At 28.7% G+C, this 24513-nt stretch overlaps 1 protein-coding gene across 2 annotated transcripts in view; it reads left to right on the top strand.

Annotated features, from left to right (window-relative positions):
* Window positions 1-21274, top strand: part of LOC107451426 (uncharacterized) — a 66033-nt gene extending 44759 nt beyond the window's left edge. The window contains exons 3-4 of one of the 2 annotated variants that reach the window (XR_006225273.2): window positions 623-698; window positions 20692-21274. The gene's annotated coding sequence lies outside the window, so the exon portion shown is untranslated. The remainder of the gene's footprint in view (window positions 1-622; window positions 699-20691) is intronic. The other variant, XM_043043376.2, reaches the window with a different exon arrangement.
* Window positions 21275-24513: the final 3239 nt, after the last annotated feature.

Here is a 24513-nt window from a genome sequence, read left to right as displayed (position 1 = left end):
TAAAAGTATCTCAAGGTAAACTAGTCCTATGAGATATATTTGAAGCTATGCTATACATACACATACATCATACGTTTTATATGCTTACGCTATCTAGCAAAAATTTCAAAAGTAAAGTGGTGATAATGATGTAAACTTAGTTAATATGCTTAAAACACAGTAAGTACTTAATGTATTTTATAAGGTAGTTTTAGTAATAATCTATATTATCAAAAGCAGCAATAATTTAAAAAGAAAGAACAATTTTAAGGAAATAGACAGCAGTATATAAAAATATAATTACTGTTATAAAGGAAAAAAATTATAGTGTTAATTCATCATCATAGTTGGCCAGACAGCCCAATGTGAGCCAATGCCTTCCTCTGAAGATTTCTCCATGACGACTACTTACCCAAAATATGCCTTATACTGATTACTTAGGAACAAAAATAGTTTTTCCAAAAAAAATAATTTCTTTAAATCGTGAATAATTTTCTATTTTATGAAAAAACCGATACAAAGTTTATGAACTTAGAAATAAAATTATTTGAATTGTAAATACGTGTGAAATAATATCAAATCATTTTTAATTTGCATTTTATAATTGAAGCTTTTAACAGTATCAAAAGTTTTCTGATTTCAGGAAGAGGGCCCACTTTGTAATAAACATTTCCCGATTGAAAAATATTAAGAAGACGCTCATCAAATAAAAATTGGAGGTAATTTTATGAATATTTATAATTTTATGAATGAATTGTTATTTTGTATTCATTATTTTAAATACATACATTGTTTGAATAATTTTACCTAAAATTTATAATAAAAGACAATGTAACTAATTTACCGTTTAATAATTATAAAACGTTAACAACATATTTTTGTAGTAAAATGTTGCATAATAAAGTAATATCGTATTTTCACTTTAAAATATGATAAAGGTTATAGTTTTGGTTATACCTGTTTTATAGTTTTAAGTACTTTAGTTTGAATAATAATTCAAATCAAAACAGTAGTAATAACAGAGAATATTATTAAAAAGGGATTGGAAATAAATGAAAGGGAAATATCATTAAATGACTGATAGTTAATAGTAGTTAAATACTCTACAGGTAAATACCATGATAACTTTTATAAATTTTATGGCAATGATAGTTAAACAATATCTAAATTTTTGTTTTGTTTTTTAAAGCGCTTATTATTATTTATTTTTTTAAAACACTGTTAATTCTGTCCAACAAGAACTTTCGAAACAGTTAGGGGACAATATCAAATAATCTTTTTGTTATCTATAGAGCTATGCTGTTTATACTTATATGATTTTTTTCCTTCTGATTCTTAGAAATTGTAATTATAATAATGCTTAGAATTCATGTTTTTGAAAGACAGAAATCTGTGAGATTTAACGAGTCGCATAATAACGACGCGACCCGATTTAATAAGACACGATCAATATCCCTTTCGATAAAACCAAATCACTTCGGACTTGGAAAAAGTTTTGGGTCTAATATATTTTCTTTTTTCTTCGCATCTAAAACAAACAATAAAAAAAAGACACGTTCTAGTGAAAATTGCGGATGCCCTTAGTGACGTTGGTATTCGAATCATTTCCTTTTTACGGCAAATCCTCTGTCACAGATGGCCGGTTCTAAATGGAAAGGCAGGGAAGTGGCAAAATCCTCAATTAAAATACCGCTGTTGCCCTCATGACACACACTCGCTTTGTAATGATACCTCTTTTGCCCTTCACACTTTCCATTTCATATGATGAGATACCCTTTCAGTTATCGTTTGCTTTTATTGAATATCAGACGATTTTTGAAAACATCATCACGTGTCTGTTAGTGTTCTATATTTTGTTAGTTTGTTCTATATTTTGTCATCGGCTATCGTTTTTCCCCCTCTTCCTTTTTTTTATTACATATACTATATCACGCAAAGAATTTTCAGATATATTTCGACATTCTTTTTATTATTTGTTAACTACAATTAATGTAATTAAAATTTGTTCTAAAATCATTAAAAATTAGCACAATGTACAAGATTAATAGGTTGAAATAAAGTGCATTAATTGTGTTTGTTAATGTATATATTGACTGAAAATCTATTTGTTAATAATGTAATTACATTTTTTCCCTTTCAAATTACACGAATTCAATATATTATGAAAAAAAGTTCATGCAAATACTCGTGACGTTGGTAAAAATATCTAAAACTGAAAAACACAATGTATCTGAGTTACTTAATTTCAATCTATTTTTATGATTGATTGTCTTTAAATGAATAATTTTGTTTATCTTTTGCACCTTTCTTAAGATGATTATAATCTCAATCCAATATGTACAAATACTAAATAATTATAAATTATGAATAATGAGCAATAATTCGAAGAATTATTTATTGTTTTATGACAATTAGTCTTAATATTAAAATAATTTTCTTTATACTCATTTGGTGAGATAAATAGAAATAATTAAAACGTGTACAAATATTAAATAACTATAATTATAAATTGTGGTCAATAATTTGACAACTTATTTATTATTTTATAAAAATTTATCTAAACATAAAAAAAAGCAATTCTATTCAAACTTATTTTGTAATTTGAATACAAATTAATTAAAATGTGTACAAATATTAAATAACTTTATTTAAAAATTGAATAAATAATAGAGTGCAAATAAATACAATTTGACAAATTATTTATATTTTTATAATTCGTAGTTGCTCCATGTACATGATATCTTTACCGTGAGTGAATAATTTCGTTTCTTCTGAGAGGAATACGAACTCATCATAATGTCTGCAAATATTCAATAAATATAATATCTGAGCATTATTTTGTTTCTGATAAGTTAATATCGAACAAAAAGGTTCATCAACCAGCTTCTTGAACGTCTTTGAAATGGTGTGATAAATAAAAAAAATTCCCCCCAGCAAAAGATACATCAGATTTAACGACACAAGGGAATAGATCCGAATTCTCACACGCACCGCGATACCATACCTATTTCCTCTTTTAAGTTCAGAGGATCGGCACACAAGGTTACTAATGGGGATATGGGGAGCGGTGTGTACCTGGCAGGTGTATATGGGTAGCCTTGACTGCTGTCGGGGTTGCATGATGGGAAACAAAGACTCGATTCACTAGAAACCTGCATGCGTACCGAATTGTTGGTGCTTTTCCAGATTCCGATGCTCTGTATGTGTTGTTTTTCCGTATGGGGAACAGTAGTCCGTTGACTGTCTAAGTCTAGATTTTGATTGGATTTTGAGATCTTATCTTGGGATTATAATTTCATACGGATAAGTTGATATCCACAAAGATGTAGTGATAACTATTTAAGGACTTAATTTAATATCGATCAACTTCTTATAAGAATTTTTAGGGTATTTAAAGATATTTTGGGATATCTTTGTTGTTTTTCCGCATAGGGAACAGCAGTCCGTTGACTATCTATGTCTAGATTTTGAACGGATTTTAAGATCTTATCTTGGGATTATAATTTCACATGGATAAATTGATATCCACATAAATGTAGTGGTAACTTTTTAAGGACTTAATTTGATATCGATCAACTTCTAGCAAGAAATTTTGGTATGTCTTAGTTGTTTTTTCGTATGGGGAACAGCAGTCCGTTGAATATCTATGTCTAGATTTTCAATGGATTTTAAGATCTTATCTTGGGATTATAATTTCACATGGATAAATTGATATCTACATAAATGTAGTGGTAACTTTTTAAGGACTTAATTTGATATCGATTAACTTTTAGCAAGAATGGAATGTATTTTTTTTTCCTTATTGGAAATAATAGTCCGTCGACTGTCTATTTCTAGACATTGAGATTTTATCTAGCAATTATAATTTCATACGAATAAGTTAATATCCACATTAAAATAATAGTAACTTTTTAAAGACTTAATTTGATATCAATCAACTACTGGCAACAAATGTTGGGATGTCTGTTTTTATGTATGAGAAATAATAGTTCGTTGACTGTCTATATTTTGATTTTAAAATCTTTTCTTGGGATTATAATTTCATGCGGATAAATTGATGTCCACGGAGATGTAGTGATAACTTTTTAAGGATTTAATATTTTAATATATTTTGATAGTTTTGCTTTTGTATGAAACAGAGAAGTGATTAATATATTTCCCATTCGTTGATACTATTTTTATAATAATAAAATCAATCTTTTGCATTATCGGTTTTTAATCCTTATTAATATTGTAAAATTCTTCAAATATATGATGTTAATATTATCTGGAGCTGTCTAAACTGAAGTTTTTATCTTAAGTGTGCACATCATATCGCTGCTATCAGAATGACAGCAAAATCTTTGTCCCTCACAACTATCAGTTAAAAGCCTTTCGTAATTTTGGACTTATAAACAAGCCGAAACTGCAAATATTTTTATAGTTATTACCAAAGCCGTTTTTTTTTTAATTAATGTTTTAAAATAGAGTTGACGTTAACTCTACTGCTATAATAATTCTTAAAAATTTTGATTGACCGATTTGAAATAAAGTTTTTTTAAAAAAAAGTATTTTTTTTCATAATTTATTACATATTTCGTGTTAAGTTCATAATCAATTTTAAAGTGTGAAGTAAAGTAATTATTTCCACATGCTTTCTATGAGAATTATAAATTTAATTAATAGGTAAATAAATACAACAATCAAATAATTATAACGCAGGAAATAAATTTATATTAAGCCGAATGTAACGTCAACATCATTGTATTTGATATACAAAAATAAATAATTAAAAATTAAATAAATAATACACGTATGGCTTTGATGGTAATTTTGAATAAGTTGAAAAATTGAATAATGAAATTTTGAATAATGATTTATTAGAAATAATACTTCGTGTTTTTATTACTGATTATATTTCACTCTAATATTGTATCCGGTAATTTTTTTCAGTAGCCTTAAAACAAAATAAATATCTCAATTACTTTTAAAATAAACAAAAGCAATGCAATCCAATTCCATTAAAGCTATTACAGCATAGTATTTCGAAGCGATTGATGTCTTCCTCTTAGTTTAATACTCACTAAGCAACTCTAATGTGGCTATACAATTTCAGGGAACCCTTAAAATAATGCGGTTCAGGCGGCATCAAGTCTTTTTAATATACTTGTATCTTCTACGAAAACTCGTTTAAATCGAAATTGCGTGAATCGTGATAGAGGATAGGCGCGGCTAAAAACCCATACGATAAATCGATCGGATGGGTGTAGTTTATGGATTGGAATTTTTTTTCTCTTTATTTTTTTATTCGAATTGAAAGACCTACCCTCTCCATCAACAAAACAAAATAAAAATATATTTCCGTAGGAAACATGTGAGGGAAAGCTCCGACTCAGCTAAGAAATAATTCAAAAACAATTTATCATTTTTTCCCCCTTCTTTTTTTTTCTCCCTTGAACCTTACTATCCATATCTGTCTTGGATATCGATTTTTCATCAAAAAGGAATCAATTTTCAATTCACAATAAAATTTTCAACAAATTTTTTTATTTAATCTTTAAAAAAAAATTTTTTTTCATATTTATTTATTTATTTATTTTTTTTTTGATCAATTGAACAGTATGCACTTTTGCATTTCGGTTTTTCAACAAGGAGAAATGAACTTACAACTCAAAATAAAATTTTCAACAAAAATCGGTTTTATTTATTTTTTTTTTAGTTTTAATTTTTTAACAGAATGTACTTTAAGGCTTTGGTTTTTCAATAAGGAGAAATCGACTTTCAATTCACAATAAAAAGTTTAAAAAAATCGGTTTTATTTGTTTTCTAAATTTCATTTTTTATTTTTTTATTAATTTTTTTATATAATTCAGCATACTTTTGGGCTTCGCCTTTTGATCAAGGAAAAATCGGCTTTTAATTCACAATAAAATTTTCAATAAAACGGTTTGATTTCATTATTTTTGGACTTAATTTTTTATTAAATTTTTGCATAATTAAACAGTATGCATTTTTAGGCTTCGGCTTTTCATCAAGGAAAAATAAGATTTAAATACACAATAAAATGTTCAATAAAACGGTTTTATTTAATTATTTTTTGGTTTTATGTTGTATTTATTAATCAATTTTTTGCATAACTAAACAGTACGCATTTTCGGGCTTCGGTTTTTCATCAACTAAGAATAAATTTTTCATTCGCAGTAAAATTTTAAAAAATTGTTTTCAATATTTCTGCATAATTCTACATCATGCACATTCTAGAATATTTTCTAATATTATATAAGTACAATAGAGAAAAGTAGCATTTGTGTTAATAACTTATATGAATAAATGCAAGTCTTTTTCTGTAAGTTTCTTTTCTTTCTCTTTTTAATAACTAAATTACAATTTCCTTTTCGGCAAAGATTAATATAATTTTTTTAAACTTAAATTTTCATGATCTGCATTGTTTTTAAAAACCAATTTTGGATTGTTTACACTTTCATTTTATATTTTCAAACGTTTACATTTCAGTATTGAATGTAACATATACTCCTTTATTTTAATATATATAGTATATTATGCGTAGTATATATATACGTAGTATATATATACTATATATATACTACGTTTTCTCGCTCTCTCTTTTTTTTAATTTCAATTATTTATTTATTTATTTTTCTTTTACGAAAAACTACTTAACTGTTAGAAATCAATGTTCATTTAAATATTTGTACAGCTTCTTTTCGTCGAAATAATTTAGATTCCTAAAAAAATTCATGGAAAGTACCTTATTTTTGATTGCTTTCGTAGTTTTTGTTGAGCGTAAAATCTGGAAACAAAACAAAATAATTTAATTTAAAATTTCCGACTATTTACAAAGTACATAATGTTACATACTGTAATATAACTTAATTTGTTATTATAAATAATTTGCAATCGCAATTATTGTTAATATTTTTGTTTGTCTACAATTCATTGTAAAATTTAGACATTATACAACATTTCTCTTCTTGCTTGAGCTTGTCAGATATGTGGCATCTCTGCATTTGTTACCATTTATACAACATACCATTTATACAACATTTACTATTTTCAGAAATGGATTAAAAATATTAATAAAAATGATAGACTCTTTTTCCTATTACAAATACAATTTATTATGTGTGAATATTTTTATATTAACTTTAAATATAAGAGAACCGAGTACTTTTACATTTATTTTATTTTATTTATTTCTGTGGGTTGGGTGATTTATGATATTTCTATCATCATCCATGGAAGGAAAGTCACCCCCTCTTCAACTTCAGCTGGCAAGCGTTAGCTGGTAAGCCATATGTTATATGAGTTGACTCTTGATCGATTTTACAGTCCCCATGGGCAAAATTCAGAAAGACGAATTTCAGGAGGAGACATCGAATTGCGAGCAATATTATCTTTTTGTAATATTTTCTTCATTTATTTAAAGCGTAAAAGTAGAAATTTGTGAATAAAGAATGTCATATTAATTTATTTCGATTTATAATCAGTAAATTGTCATTTACAGATAAATTGCAGTAGAGTCACTGGATGTAAATCGCCATAAATATTAAGGGAACCGGAAAGTAATGTCGTTTCGGTGCATTTGTTATCAAGATTTTATTTTTAATTAATAATGGACGGAAAAAAATGAATTGGTTTTTAAGACCAAGGAATACTTAATGCTCAGAAACGACATTATTTTCCCCCTAATAATACAATAATATATATATTCAATATATTATGCTCAGCACAGTATTATGGTACAGTTCAGTAGGATATAACGGTACATTTGCAGGATTTAAATAGTGGTTTACATTCTAAATTCTATTATTTTAACATCATGAATATTTTTACTATTTTATTATTGCATAAATATGTATCATAATATTATATGTGGAACTACAGATGGCGACAAAATAATACGAACACATATATACTTATTCTATGTAAACAATCTTTCATTCATCAGTAAATTTTTTGGTTGATTTTATATATCAAAAGTGTTGGCACATTTTGAAAGATAATGCCTGATGTTTTCAGAACTGGTGTCCCTTCTACCTATGTAAAATTTGCATGGAACAAAATGAGCGTTGGAAGTTTAAAGCCGCTTACTTTTTTAATACCGCTATAATCCTATAAGTTTCCTTATATGAATGTCGCAATTCTGTACAATGATTTCAAATTTGCCGGTATTAAAGATAAAGATAGGTTATTAACTTTTTACACTCATTTTGCCGATCAAGTTTGGCTTGAGTAAAAAGGGCACGATTTTTAAAAACCTCACTCGTGAACTTTCAATAGTTTTGCCTCTTAAAATCTCCCAAAACATTTGCTGCTAAAAAAAATTGCTTCCATATAGTTAGGATATTTTATTTTATAATCATAGTTGAACAGCCGACCAACTTTTTGTTTACGATTACTTGTATTCAACTCCGTATCCTTGATATTTTGAACGCAACCCAGAAGACAAGGGAACTCTAAGATCAAGTATGTAAAGAAATTTGCCTTCGTGGATGACTTTTTGATGGAGTTAACCCACATTTTAAGCTACATGGAGAGGAAAACCTCCCACAGTTAACCGGACGGCAAGGGGGACGGCCATAATCAGTCAACCACTGAGGATATTTTCCGTCATTGATGTAATTGGTATAGAAGTGTTCGTATTATTTTGTCCCCCCATCTGTATCTCATTATAGAATATCGCGATATATATTATCTATCCGTAATTTCATGCTACCAGTTTTTAGCACGAGTTAAAGAATTAAAAATAAAAGTAAAATATTATTTCTATTATAAATAATATCTTTTAACACTAAGAAGAGACAAGAGAAAGACTGAAAATAAGTATATACCTATATTGCCCTAAAGCAGTCAAAATGACTGAATTGTTAAAGAATAACTAATGTGTAAAGAATTTGTTTAAAATTAATTTTAAATTTTTTTTAATATTATTTACAGCTATATATTAGTTAATATTAATAAGTTATTAGTAAATATTAATAATAATAAAAAAATTATATGTTGTACAAAAAATCACAAAATTCTAAGAAATTGAGTCATTGTTTATCTAATTGAAATTAAAAGGAAGTCAAAATGACTTCCTTATGCAATCTAGTGTTAACTATTTATATTTTTATTTAGACACAGCATCGCTGGAATTCAGAAAATAAATCTAAGGATTTTTTTTTCTTTCGAAAACTTCGCTATTTCGTCATGCTTTCTTATTGACTTTGACACATACCCTACGTGCGTCGTGCGTGAGTTTCAGTAACGCAATTACATGAAAAACAAATACTACATTTTCCGCAAATAAAGAAAATGGAAAGAAATTATGTAAGAAAGAATTCCATTGCACGTATATACAAAATTCTACTTCCTTATGCGAACAATCACTATCTTTTTTTTTTGCAAACTTTTTATTAGTTTGTTAATATTTAACTCTTTTTATAATTTAAAAATTAAATGTTCAAATCCTTCTTGCCCTTCATGTATAAATTGTTCGTTTGCTATATCTCTTGCTTCGTGCTAGTTTGACATTCTGTGAATCGTCAACTTCACTAATTTCAAAACTTCAACTTCAAACGTCAACTTCATTAATTTGTTCGATTTGACGTATGAACAAAACTCAAACGATTTTAGATTAGATTAGACAAATTTAAAACTCAAACGATTTGACGTAGAAACAAAACTCAAACGATTTTAGATTAGATCAGATAGATTTAAAACTCAAACAATTTGATGTAGAAACAAAATTCAAACGATTTTAGATTAGATTAAATAGATTTAAAACTCAAACGATTTGACGTAGAAACAAAACTCAAACGACTTTAGATTAGATTAGATAGATTTAAAACTCAAATGATTTGACGTGGAAACAAAACTCAAACGATTTTAGAAAGAGAAAATGTCATAGTTTTATTTTATAGAAAAACAGGAAAATTATTTTTTAATGATTTTCGTCTTTAAGAAGGTAGCCAGGTACCTTATGTTAACTACACATTTCGTCAAACGATCTCCTCTTCAAGTGCTCTCAATATTTTCCGATACCATATTTTGAGAAAAGAAGTCTTACTCTTCGTCCCTCTTAAATCTTCTATGTATCACCGGAAGCGGACGAAGCAAATTTCTAACTTCCGCCGGCAGATGCTGCTTTTCCCAAAGAGTAAAAAAAAAATAGTCTTGGATATTTTTTTATTCTTTCGAAGAAGAGGGATGTTAAAGAAAAGGGCGGCACGCGTTTCTCAGGAAGAAAGGTCATGCCACAGAGTGCAAGAAGAAAAAAGGGGAATATGCTATTAAAAGAAGCTTTTGTTGTGCGTGGGTTGTTGATTGTTGCGATGTCACTCGTTGTCATGGAAACCAACAACGAAAATACTCTGTATCCCAATGTATTTTCCCTGTGTTGAGAGTTTTAATCGAATACTGACATTTTGGTCGATGACTCACTCAGTCGCTTCGTAATAAATTATGGGTGAATTACCTTCGTTTTCCATTTAAATAGAGCGTTACTCCCGGGAGAAGATTTTGATGGGGCTTTAAATTGACTTCTAGTTATTGAATGTAAAACTGATTATCTAGCTTTAAGGCCAAAGCCTGAATGTAGCATTTAAGTGGGGGCTTTAAGTTAAGCATTTAAGTGAGGTAGGTACCCAATGCAATTCTAAACAAAATTATGAAGAAAAAAAAATTTAAGCGTATTCCGCCCATGCGCACTATGAAAGGATTACTTTAAATACTCATACCTTCCGCAATTTTTAAGGATTTTTTTTTTTTTTTNCAGTCATTTAATTGAATTTTTTTTTTTCAAATTTAAAAATTATATTTTTACTGTTAGTTAAAAATTACTCTGAAATTTTTGTTTAATTTTACTGAAGTTATAACAAGAAAACTTTTATAAAAATGTTTATAACTCCATAAATATTTAAGTTAGGTTTACAAAATTTTGTACAATTATTTCATGTGATTATCACCGTAATTGACTTGAGTTGCAAGCTCATCGATGTATTTTTTTGGCATAGAGTGTTCAAAAACATTATTTTTCGTTCGTAATTTATGGCCGGTCCCTCAAACCTTTAAACTTTATTCAAATGCATGAGAAATCGCATGACTTAAACTTTTCTAAAGTTTAAAAATATTCTCTAAATCTTGAGAAATATCAGAAAAATGAGTTAGTATCGAAGTGTTTCCATTATTTTGTCTACCACATGTGTATTTCTCTTATATGGTACAAAATGCCCGGGAATTTATCTATCTATTGGCAACACTATAGCTATTATTAATTTTGCTGGGCAAGTAATAATTTCAGTAATATTAAACAATTAATTATGCGTTGTTTGGATTCATTTTTTTTAGGTTGTCTTAATTACTTAAGTAGTGTTGAGTAGTTAGTTATACTGTATGTATTTATTAAGATTTATTTTATATTTTTATAGAAACAAACACTTAGTTACGAAGTAATAATTTAAGATTAACTTAAAGTTATTTTAAAAATGGCCGTAGAAATTTTAATATAAACGATACTATGGTGCCGTATACTGTCATACCTAATATTGGTGACAGATATAATAGCATATATATTATACGATATATGACTCGAGAGGTGCGTGAGGAAGTAGTACAGCACGTAATGGAGCATTGGGGTGAGTTTTCTATCTTATCTCACGAGAGTGATGTAAATAATTTGAATACTTCATCTGCCGACTATGCTAAAATGTCTCAAACTCGTATTTACGGTGCTTTGTGTGACATAGACACCTTTTTTAAAAATAGTTAACATTGGAAAAAAAATACTTCCTTGCGGGGGAATAGCCAGATGGTGGAAAAATTTGGGTTGTACGTTGCTTAAAACTAATTAAGGTGTTAAGATTGGATAAGGATTTGAAGAATTAGAATATTTTAATCCATGGTGGCTCAGGGGATAGAGTGCTCGCTTCTGTGCTTGGTGATCCATGTTCGATCCCAGCGATAGCTGGTCGATTCAAATTCCCCACCCTGCTGGCACTGACCGCAGTGCTGACGTAAAATATCTTCAGTGGTTGACGGATCATGGGTTTGAGTCCCCTTGTCATCAGGCTAACCGTGGAAGGTCTTCGTGGTTTTCCTTTTCATGTAACGCAAATGCGGGTTAATTCCATCGACAAGTCCTCCACGAAGGGATATTTCTCTCAATAATTGATCCAAGAGTTTCCTTGTCTTCTGAATTGAGTTCAAAATTACAAGGCTATGCAGTTAAACATTAGTAACTTTAAACCCTAAATTGGGTCGGTTGTTCAACGACGGTTATAAAATAAAATAAAATAAAACTAGAATATATTTAAATAAAGTTTTGTTGTGCTTTCGGTTTGGTTCCCATTAAAATTTATACGCTGTACTAGATCATTTTGAAAGGTGACCAAGCTGGTCGCCTAACGCGGCTAACATTACTTAAATTCTTAATATTAATAATTGTTTCAAATATTTTCCGAGAACATTCCAAAACTAAAATCTGTAAAAAATTCCGAAATTTGTATTTTTTACAAACTTAAAATTCTTTTATTCAAATTCCCTCACTAGCTTACTGATATTGAGGCATTTTTCTAATTAATTGGCTAATTTTAGTGTTTTTACTGACTCTTATCATTTATGTAATATATATTACAGATAAAAATAACATACAGCATATTCTTTTTGTATTGTTGGATATCATTAAAGCATAAAACAAAATATGAATATTTTTACAATACAACCCATATTATGCGTATCTTCAGAATGTTTGTTTATCCGTTTTCTCTTACTTTTTTCACCGCTTGTCTTGTGTAAGAATTTGATGCTCTGCACGTTTTTTTCTTTCATTAATTTTTAAATAAATATTATTTCCACACTTACGGTTTCATAAATCCCAATCACGTGACCCGCGTTTGCTCAGGTTGATAGAACGCTCTCTCCCAATGATGTGACCTACGTTCGAATCCCAGCTATGGCTGGTCGATACGAACACCACAACCGGCTCGCATCGATTCTAGTGCTAAGGTAAAATATCCTCAGTGGTTGACGGATCATTGGGTTTTGCAAACCTAGGTACGTGTCCACGTCTGCAGGAAAGAAAAAAGAAAAGAAAGTCCCCATGCCGCCAGGCTAACCGTGGGCGTGGGTGGTTATTGTGGTTTTCTCCTCCATGTAACGCAAATGCGGCTTAGTTCCATCAAAAAGTCTTCTACGGAGACAAACTTCCCCTAATACTTGATACTAGAGTTCCCTTGTTTTTTTGGCCCGATTTAAAAAAAAAATAATTATATTCACGACTAACATAGACTATAGACTAACATAGGAAATTTTTTTTAACCTATATGAAGTCTTGTTTTAAAAAAAAATGGTCCTAATTTTTTGTTACCTTGACTCAAGATATATTGACCTTGATTTTTTAAGATCAGTTCCGAACATTTGAATTCACGGTGCATAATTTTCTGGCACTGGCAAAAAATTAGTAATAAAAAGTTATCTAAATTAAAACAGATATTCGTACAAATATTCATTCATTCATTTCTGTGCACTTGTCATGAAAATTGATTTTTTTTTCTTCTTTTTTTTTTTGGCAATCATTAAGGTTACAAGAAATATTTGTCTTAGCACGCCAACATATAATTTTCTTCATTCCTTGGAGATCTATCAAATATTTTTCACATTTAATAAGTTAATGTTTCTGTCTGTTGCATTCAACTTCGTCATCTCTTTTTTCTTGTAACTTGTAAGAAACTCTGAAATAAATCATTTTGTCGGGAAATGAGATAATTTAGTTAGTTCTCTGCCAAGCTATGTTTCGAATTACGTTTAGTGTTTCAAACCCCATATGATTTATGAAATCATTTCATTCTTTTTTATTATTATTATTTAAGGTTCTCATATCATAGCTTTGAATTCTTTAACGCAAATGAATAATATTTGAGTACTACAATTATAAAAAAAGATTATTCTTGAGTTTTTTTAATTTAAAACTCTTTAATAGAATTAATACAATTTTTTAAAAAAATATTCTGAGAGTTTTATTAGTTTTAGATGCTTAACAATTTTCGTGATGTAAATTTAAACAATAATTTTCTTAGATTGAACTTTTTGTGTTTGTGGTCTCTTCTTAGATATTAATGCAACGTCTCAGATAGAAATTAATGTTACCATGTTACGCGAAATTAGCAGGGGCTATGCGTGATGTTTTTCCTTTCAACACGCCTACTCTTATAGAATATTCTCTGCGTTGGTTTTTTTTTTCTTTCACGAGAATTGTTTTATTTCTTTTGTTTTTAAATTTGCTTAGCATGTCGGAATCTTTATTTTGTTTTAAGTTTATTGTGTTCAACTTGTTTGTATTTTAATTTATCCTTTTTTTTAAAAAAAATAAATAATTTGATACGTTTTAGTTAGTTGTTCAAACCCATACTCTTGTTCTTCATATTTATTTTTTTGTCATTTAATGTTTCTTGTATATTATTTATTTTCGCATTTGTTTTTTTTTTTTTTATTTTTATTATTATTATAGTACTTATCTCATGAGAAAAATGTGATTTTTGGCACCAATATTTTAAATACCTGGAACCAATTTTGATACGATTATAAAATAGGTAATACTAAAATTTTGTTAAGTGTAGCTTAGTTTTTTTTTTTTTTTTTCCAAAACAAAACTGAAAGGGACTTAACTGCTCGCTCCGCNTATCCTTTTCTCTTTAATTAGTTACTGACTTGCCAATATTCAATATTTTTTTACGAAATCGTCAATATTATTTACAAAAACGTTTTTTTTTTTTTTTTTTTTTTTTTTTTTTTTTTTTTTTTTTTTTTTTNTTTTCTAGAATATATTATTATTAAAACTTTATGTTAGAACATTTTTTTAACATGTTAATCGTAACGAAACAGACGATAACCCATCCAGGTTTGAATAATAATCATCTGCACTCGAAAAAAAATAGCCTAAGGAATACACATTTAGGAACTCAATCAGAAAAACAAATGAACCTCAACTCGTTAACGAGATTTAAAACAATTCAAATAGAAAACGGCATTAATCACCCTTCAATAAGTTTTTTTTTTTTTTTTTAAATTCCTCTCTAAACGTTGAGATTTATATTTCGCGCTATGTAATCTCTCGCTCTCTATCTATCTATGGTAGCTAGATTTTTCCATTCACTCCCAATAATTAGTAATTATTATTCGTTACTAATTAGTAGCTAATTATGATTCGATGCCCTTATTTCCCTTCTTCTTGGCATTAAAAATGGAGAATAAAATATCAAAGTTGTTACGTTTCCTTCTAAGGTATGCTTAACTAGTGTTTATGGTTTATTATTATCTGAAAATAAGGAATTACTTTAAAATATTTAATAATCTGATTAAGTTTTTTTTTATTTTATTCAAGTTAGTTTATTTAGATTTCTTTATATTTTCATGTTAGTTTATAAATTTTTTTCTTTTAAACTGTATTTTATCCGATTTCATTATTAATATTATGATAATAATTGCTTCAAAGTTTTTTTTCTTCTTATTATTATTAGTTGAATTAAAATATTTATTTGTAATGTTGAAAATTTAATTAGCCGTTAAGGGAAATATCGTGATTAAAATAATTGTCCATTCGAAAGAGATCATGAAATTGATTTATAAATAATTGCTTGCAAGTCCTTTATTATTATTATTATTATTATTAAAATGTGCGTTGTAGAACATCTGAGAAATAAATTTTTTTATGTTTTTTTTTCTTTTCACAACTGGGAAATTTTAGATGAACTCTGTATTTTTGCAGTTTTTCTGTAAATTGTATGTAAGCTTTTAATCTAAATCATTAATTTTTATATTATTTATTAAATATACAGTGTAGTTGTAAAATTTAAATACTAGCTATTTTCATTTGCTAGCTATTTCAGCTATATTCAATGTTAGCTATTTTCATAATAGATTAGTTAATGGACGTGAAAATTTATTACCATCCTAGAATTTCGTCTAAGAATTCTAGAAATCTCTTTAAGAATTTTAAAAGCAGACATCTAGCTCGAATTTGGGGATAATTAATTGAATAATTTCTATTCTTTCAATCGTTGATTAACTGCTGCCATTTACTGATAATTATTTTGAATAATTTCTGCTTTATAATTATTTGCATATTTTTGACAATTATTTTCCATCGTTTCCGTTTTTTAAATTTATATATTATAGCTGTCATTTAGTTTTAATTATTTTTAATGTTTTTTCTTACAGTTTATGTATATATTTGTTGTAATTAAGTACTAATAAGTATTATGTATATTTTTTGTTCTTCTATCTTTGTATATTTGTTGTCATCTAGTTATAATTATTTTGTACATTTTTTTTTCTTTTTTTTTTTCAATTGTCATTTATTGATAATTATTTGGTATATTTCCTGTTCTTCCAATTTTAAATTTGTTATCATTTACTGATAATTATTTTGAATCACTTCTGTTTTGTCGTTATTATTTCTTCTTAACGTAAATATAGTAATTCCACCCTCACTGTATCTGACACCTTATTGCCTGCCAAACAAAAGAAATTAATACATTTTTAATTTAATATTACACACTAGTGTTAGCTTTATTTAGTAATAATTTTTTTAGATTATATTCTTAAATTTCAAACTTCAATATAAAAAACACTAAAATGACGTTCTGCGTGTTAATTGTTAATGTAAAATAAATAATTTTTTGAGTTAATAAAAACTGTTTACGTTAGCATTAAATACTTCGTATACAAGTAAAAATTCTTTTTTAAAAAAAGCTAATCTCTTTTACGTAAATTACGGATTACATTAAATTCCATTTTCAGGATAATGGTTCTTAATAGTAGCAAATTTTTGTACCATCTAATGCACTATTAAGCATTTCTTTAGGACTTTGATATTTTTACTGTTTTATTCAAACTATACAAGAAAATGTATAAGTTAAAATGTTCGTATATTAAAATTTCATTTTAAAAAAGCTTATCCCTTTTACGTAAATTACGGATTACATTAAATTCCATTTTCAGAATAATGGTTTTTTAAAGTCGCAAATGTTTGCTGAACTGTTCAAATTAAAATTCTACGTAAGTAAATTTAAATTTTCGAGGATAAAAATTAGGCTTTAAAAAATTATTAATTCAGAGATTAAAATGCTAATTACTTATACATAAATAACTGAAAATGTAAGAATTTCGTTTTCAGAATAACTGTGCTTATTAGTAGCACATTTCTACGTCTTCTAATATGCAATATAGCATTTATTCCACTTCTAATGCCTCCATATTTTTGCTGATGACAGCTGTTCTTTCCAAATTGTTCTCGCACAATTATTCTTTCAAGCCGTATCATTTGTTGTCAAGATTCAGACTCAGTCCAATTCCATCAAAATGGAACACTTGCGTTAAAAAACTTCTGTTGAATGTCTGGTTATTCACGCTTTAATGAAGCCAATATGTTTCCTGTCAAAACACTTTTCCAACAGAAACTAAAAAAAAAACTAAAGGTCTGCGTAATTGCAAATAAACCTGGTGGTCTTCTTTACAAAGGCAAGTGTATGGCATCTTGCCATTACGTTTGCAGTTGCCAAGACAAAATGGTATTGCTCGTCCCATCGAAATTGCCAGCTGTCCCATCAACTTTTTTTGCATTTTTAATTGCACCATATATTTCAGTTCTTCGCCAAACCTTCCCTTGAGAGTCAAATTGCTGCGTTTGTATCCTTTTCTCTTTAATTAGTTACTGACTTAGTTTGAGATCGACTTTGATGTTGTCAGATACTAAACAGGAAGTACACTAAATTTAAATGAGTGCTTTCTTGGCGGTGTTTGTTGTCTCTTCATTGTTATCGTTGGCTTTGACCTTTGGCGATGATTTCGCCTTGTTTTTTCTAAGCTTTTAATCCGCATTGTCATTAACATTCCTTTGGACTGACTTTAATAATGAGATTGTTTATTAGAGGACTTTGATTTATCTTTAAAAAAAATTTTGGAATTGGGCTCATAAAAAAGTTGCTTATTGATTATCGCATGTTGGGTTGGGGCCTATATTGAAGTCTACTTTTAAAATATATTAATTAAAGTACTCTACCTTATCTAAATCAATTCAGTAGATTTTAAATATGAAACAGAAGTTCGATGAAAAAAATCTATTGCTTTAAAACCAAGTGCTTTTCCATATTTTGTTTTGATGATAGCTCCCTTTTATTTATTTACGATTTTTTTTTTGGGGGGGGGGGGGNTTTTGGGGGGGGGGGGGAGACTTAGTGAGAAACTTCATTGTTTGCATATTTGTTGTTCTGAAAACTTGAAGAACATACAGCATGCAGCTTTATGCAGAGGATAGAGCGCTCGCCTCCCAATGAGGTGAACCGGGTTCGAATCCCGGCAATGGCTGGTTGATTCGAAATCCGCAGTCGGCTCGCACCAACCACAGTGCTGACGTAAAATATCCTCAGTGGTAGACAGATCATGGGTTAGAGTCCCCTTGCTGTCAGGCTAACCGTGGGAAATTTTCGTGGTTTTCCTCCCCATGTAACGCAAATACAAGTTAGTTCCATCCGAAAGTCCTTCACGAAGACAAATTTCCCCCAATACTTCATACTGGAGTTCCCTTGTTTTTTTGGATTGGGTTCAAAATTTCCTACCTATTTGTTAAAACTCTAATTTGAAAATTTTTAATATGTTTGCTTATGTGATTGAACTGTTGTGAGCACTTCGAACTTTCGGAGTGTCCCCGGATGTCTCCTTACGGAGGCGGGGCGGGGTTAAGCTAGTTATTGTTAGTCGTAAACTGAAAATTTGGTCGACTGTTCAACGACGGTTACAAAATAAAATAAAATGTACAAAAAGATTATTTAAAATCAATTATTTCAAGAATATCGTAAAGCAAAAATAATTATTTTATTGTCCATACCGTATCAATTTTGTCATGAAAGATTTCCCTCGCTTTACCTTGATTGTTCAATGACTTTATCTATTTGATCATACATACCATAATTTTTGCGTCTCGTGTTGCATACGTTGCGTGATCTTACAGACTCGGATAAATGCTCTATTAAACACTCTATGAAGAATCATTTCCTTTGATGTTCGTAGAAAAGACAATGTATTGAAGAGGAAAACACCTGTCTGATATTCCATCTATTCGACCTTCAGCCTGGAATTTGAGTTTTCGTGATGGGTCAAGGTCAAAATTATATTGCTTATCTTCATATTACGAAAACACTATTTTGACCATTTTTTTATTGCGACGCAGTTGAAGAATTCTTTAAAGACAATAATACTATTATTATGCAGTGTGGGAGTTAGATGTATTCAAAAATCAAAAGCGGCTAAAGAGGACATTTTTTTTTACATCTATAGATATTTGTGGAAAATGTTCTGCTAAAATTAGGCACTTTTTACACGGTTTTTAAAGCACGTTTTAAAAATCCTGTTATTATAAAATAATTTAGTCCATTTTTTATTGCTACTTATATGACGAATTTCTTAACTCTTTCTGACACAGTGTCTCTAATCTAGCAGCACAAATTTCAAAAATCTTGCGAATCATTAAAAATGTGAAACAATTTGCTTTTAAATGTTCACCGTGTTTTAGCAATCTCTATTCAACAACAAAGATCTAAAGCAGCGGTTCTCAAATGGTGTATTGTGGAACTGTAGGGTTCCGCGAAAGAGTTAAAGGGGTTCCGAGAGTGAGGAATTTTTTTTTAATAGAAATGTTTTACGAAACCTGTTATTAAATCTAATCCAATTAATAATCCGTTATTTATTTAATATTTCTGTTATTTTTATGAAATTATTTAAATGAAATGCTTAAGAAAAAAGTAATTTTAAAAGAATGTTTTTTTTTCTAATAACAATATATTAAATGAATATTCATTTATAAAAAATTCCATTAGTATTTCAAATCGAATAAAAATACCCATATTGAACAGAGAAGAAGTATATTTCTCTGATAACCATTCTCAACCTTTATTTTCTTCCTTTTGCGTTTTTATGTAAATTTAAACCATAATACAGCTCATTTATTTTCAGCTAAAGCATGAATTAAAATCAAATTAAGAACTCGACTCCAGAAGTGTGAATTCAACTGTCTGACCTTTAAACCAATTTAAAGACTAATATCGATAATGCGATGCAATGAAAAAATTTCATTCTTCACTCATTCACTAAATATTTTCAAAATAATTATTAAAATTTAGATCATTACATATTTTCGAAATAATTAATAGTCTTTCTTTAATTAATATATTCACAATTGCTGATGAAATTTATTCTTTAAATCCCAGGGTTCCACCAAAGGAAGCTTGATCATTTAGGGTTCCGCAGTAGAAAAAAATTGTGCTTTCTGGAAATGTTACTGACTATAATACTATTATTCGTAGTGTAGATAATAAGTATTCAAAAATCGGAGATTATTACATACATTTTTTTTAAATATTTTTAAACATTTCGGGAAATAAATTCTGCTAAAAGTAGAAGTTGGGAGTTCTGTTAAAATTCATACTTAACATACTAAACATATTTAACTATCAATAGTTAAAATAAAGCTGAACAATCTGAACAGTTAATCCTCAAAAACAACATACTTAATAATAATATTATTAAAAAAAACTCATATAATATCGTATATATCTTGATTTGTGTTTTATTAATGTTTACTAGCTTTATTTTCATATTATACCACAAACTATGACTTTTCTTCATTTGGTTTGTTAAAAAGGTTTAAAACGTAATTTTTGTTTCTTTTCATTCCAGAAGCCACCATGGGAGATATCCACCTATGTAAACCCATTGCTCTCTTCACGTTTCTCTAGTGACGTCATCACGAAAACAGGATCACGCCATGCTCATACGCAACTGATGACTGTAAGCAGCACACAAAAATCGTGGCCCTGAACTTCTGAAAGAACAATTCAGAAAAGAAACAAGGCTTAGCAGTGATATTTATCTTTAATATTGCCCTCGTTATTATATGAGTATTACACATGCCATCTTCCTTCTGATGTTTTCTAGCACATGCACATGCGTGACTCTAGCGCACATACTTCGAACATGGTGCGGTGATTCTTTATTTTCCGCTTTTTTTCACGCTTCTCAACTTGATCAAGGTATCTGTGGTGTGCACGTCGTGACGAAATGAGAACTTGATGGAACTCCTGATGAAGGGAAGTTGAACTTGATTTTCCTTTATGATATGACTGTTGCCTGACGCTAAATTCCGGTTTAGTGTTATCTGGTGCAAGCATAAATTGACTGGTTCAAGAGATTTTTTTTAATGAATTCTCTTTGTTAGAAGTGTTATAATTATGCCGACTATTAAAAACTATGTTCCTTTTAATTTGCGTTGTGTCATTTATTGATATACTAGGTGTTAACAATATTTTGGGCAAAAACTTTAAGAAAGAATATATATATTAAAAACTTCATTCGCTTTAAAAACAAAAAAATTCAAATTGGAAATAACAGTCGACATGTTTCAAGCTCTCAAAAACAGGAACCCATTTTTAAAATTTGCCAGATGTGTTAAAAGAAGAACCAAAAGTGACTTGAAATTTAAAACGTATAGTTGCCGATGAACAGGGGAAGAATAACGGTGAGAAACATAATTAGAAAAGCCACAGCAACCGAGCCCGAAAAAAAAAAAATGAAAAACAGAAATAGAAAACCACAATGATCGAGAGGTTCTGATTTTTCTCTTTTTTTTCTCTCTCTCGGCTACTGTGGTTTTTCCAGTTTTGTTTCTCACCTCTATTTTTCCTTTTTTTGTTGGCAACTTTACGTTTTATATTTCAAATCACTTTTGTCTCTTCTTCTTGGCAAGGCTTGAAAATGGGGGTTGTTTCTAAGCGCTTGAAAAATGACCGTTATTTCTAATTTGTATATTTTTGAATCGAATAAAGTTTATAATCGAATAATTCCTTACCACTTCAGTTTCTTGCCATTATTTATTTAATATAGCTGTTTTAGTATTATTATTCTTAACGTAGAAGGTCACATGTAACAAACGTACGACGTAATATTGACAAAATTTCTCAGCACATTTGTTGTTTATCCTACGTAAAAGATTTTTTAAAAAAATATCTTTGTTTTAGGTATTCATTTGAATGGAACATATATCTTTTTGATTGTGGAAATTCAATGTTGAAAGATTTTTTTTATTGTAAAAGATATCGGTTTTATATTGGAAAGTACCCTTTTTCTTCAAGATAAATATTAATTTTAAATATTAATTAATTATAAGTATTATTAATTTTATAAAATTAATATTTATTATAAATATTAATTTTATGATTAAAAGTATTTTCGTTTGCAGCTGAAAACAATTGTTATGGTGAAAATTACTGTCAGGGAAAGTCAGTTTTATGTTATCGATAAGAATTATGTTATGAAGGAAAAAGATCAGTTTTATACCCTTTGAAGCAGATGGGAGATCGGTGTCCCTTTTATATATTTTTTTCTGACGCTTTAACTACAAGCAAAAATAGGTTTTGATATTTTTTAATTATAAAAAACTGTCAAAATTTTATTAAAAAATTAGTTAGAATATCAGAATTATATTTGTACTAAAAATAAAATCCATAAAAAGTAGTTTTTTTTTATTCATATTCAAAAGTGTATCAATAATTAAGTTTGTAAAGTAAAGAAATTCAAATGATGAATAATCGTTTTTATAATAATCGAATCAAAACACTGCAAATAAGTGTTAATTTGAAAAATTATTGTTTGGAAGTCAGCCGTGTTACCTTTAACGCAGAAAAAGACGTCTGCGTTTCATGCTGTATTTCATAGTCATAAATTACTAAAATGTTAACTGTGATATTTTTCATTTATTTTGACCTAAATAAATACAGAAGTATGAAAAATATGTTTAATAAAAATTGTGCTTCAAAGGGTTGCAGAAAAACATAATATACTAAATTAAAAGGAAGCTCTGACAGAAACAATATCGGACTTAACCACACAGTTCATATTAGTTTCATTTATTTTTCTGCTTAGATAATTTATTAACACTAGAAATACCTATATTGCCCAAAAGCAGTCAAAATGACTGCATTGTGAAAGAATAACTAATATAAAAAGAAATTTGTTTAAAATCAATTTTTAATATTTTTGATATTATTTTCAGTTATATAACAAGTTATTAGTAAATATCAACAATAAAAATAATTAAAAAAGTCACAAAATTCTAAGAAATTGTGTCATTATATACATCATTGTTTTTCCAAATGAAATTAAAAGCAGTCCAAATGACTTCCTTGGGCAATCTAGTGTTAAAGATCAAAAAATATGTTGAGAAGGTTGTTAAAAATAACAGAATAGAGCAGAACTTTGACCTGAAACAGACTATCTCCATTAGCTTCAAAACTAGGCGTTTACACATTAAGTTCGTGGATTTGATCCTCCTTAAGCAGTTCCTTAACAAAAAATCTAACCCTAATTAAGTTCCCTCCTGATATGCTTCAACTTCCATTAACTTGTAACAAAACTTTAACAATTCCATAGATTCTGGTGTAATTACGAACAACCTCACTGGTTGCTGTCAAACAAAATTACTTTTGATGTGAACTGGAGACACTCTTTGGTTCTTCAAATATATTTAACACTAACTCTTGTTCAATAGAAGGAACATAAATCAGCCCACTTTTTTACCCTTGATTAGAGAAAAAAAGAAGTCAGAATAAGAGTGTAGCTACTTTTTCTGGAGGCATGGGATTTTTTCTCTCTCGCCTATTTTGGGGCTTAATTAAAGGGGCCTTTTTTAAATTATAAAACAATGGCAATTGAAGAGAGACTGGATTCACAAAATGAAGAAAATCAACCGCAAAATGACATTGATATTTTTTTTTCAATCTTCTTTATTTATTTATTTATTTTTTGTTACTTGAGCATAAAAATCGCATTCGCTGAGAATAGCAACTTTCCTTTAAAAACAAGCCACTCTTCTATATATAGATAAACTAAAGAAATTTCTGGATAGAATTTACTGGAATTTTTCTTAAGGGACATTTCGTTTACATCTAGAAAATTCTGGAAGCATTCAAAATATAAAACCGGAAGATATCAAGGTGAAAGAATTAGCTTATAGCTTACATTGATTAACTTAAGGTAGTAAAATGGAAGTTAGCAAATTCTGATAGATCCAAATATTGCTCCCTACTCAATAGAGCTTGAAAAAAAAAACCAGTGATAGGCGGATTATGTGTTAGACTGCTCTTGGCGTCGGGCTAATCATGGAAGGATTTGATAGTTTCCTGTTTAATGTGAAGCAAATGCGAGTCAGTGGCATCAAAAAGTACTAAAAGGCGGGTTTGATACAAGAGTTCGCTTGTCTTTCAGATTAGGTTCAAAATTACAGGGCAATATAACTGAATATTCATCAGGTTTATACGGCTGTTCAATGACATCAGGAAAAAAACCTCGGATTCGAGCCTTGCTTCCTTTCATTATGAGGTGAGCACTCTATTCCCTTAGCCACCGCTTAGTAAGCTTAGATGGAAAATCAATGAGTTGAAATGTGGTTTCCGTCAAAGTAAAACTGAAAAAGGACGAAAATTGACACTGAAAATGGTTATCAGA

This window comes from Parasteatoda tepidariorum, chromosome 8 (genome assembly GCF_043381705.1).
Source record: "Parasteatoda tepidariorum isolate YZ-2023 chromosome 8, CAS_Ptep_4.0, whole genome shotgun sequence".
Lineage (NCBI taxonomy): Eukaryota > Metazoa > Arthropoda > Arachnida > Araneae > Theridiidae > Parasteatoda > Parasteatoda tepidariorum.
This window is presented reverse-complemented; position numbering and strand designations above follow the sequence as displayed.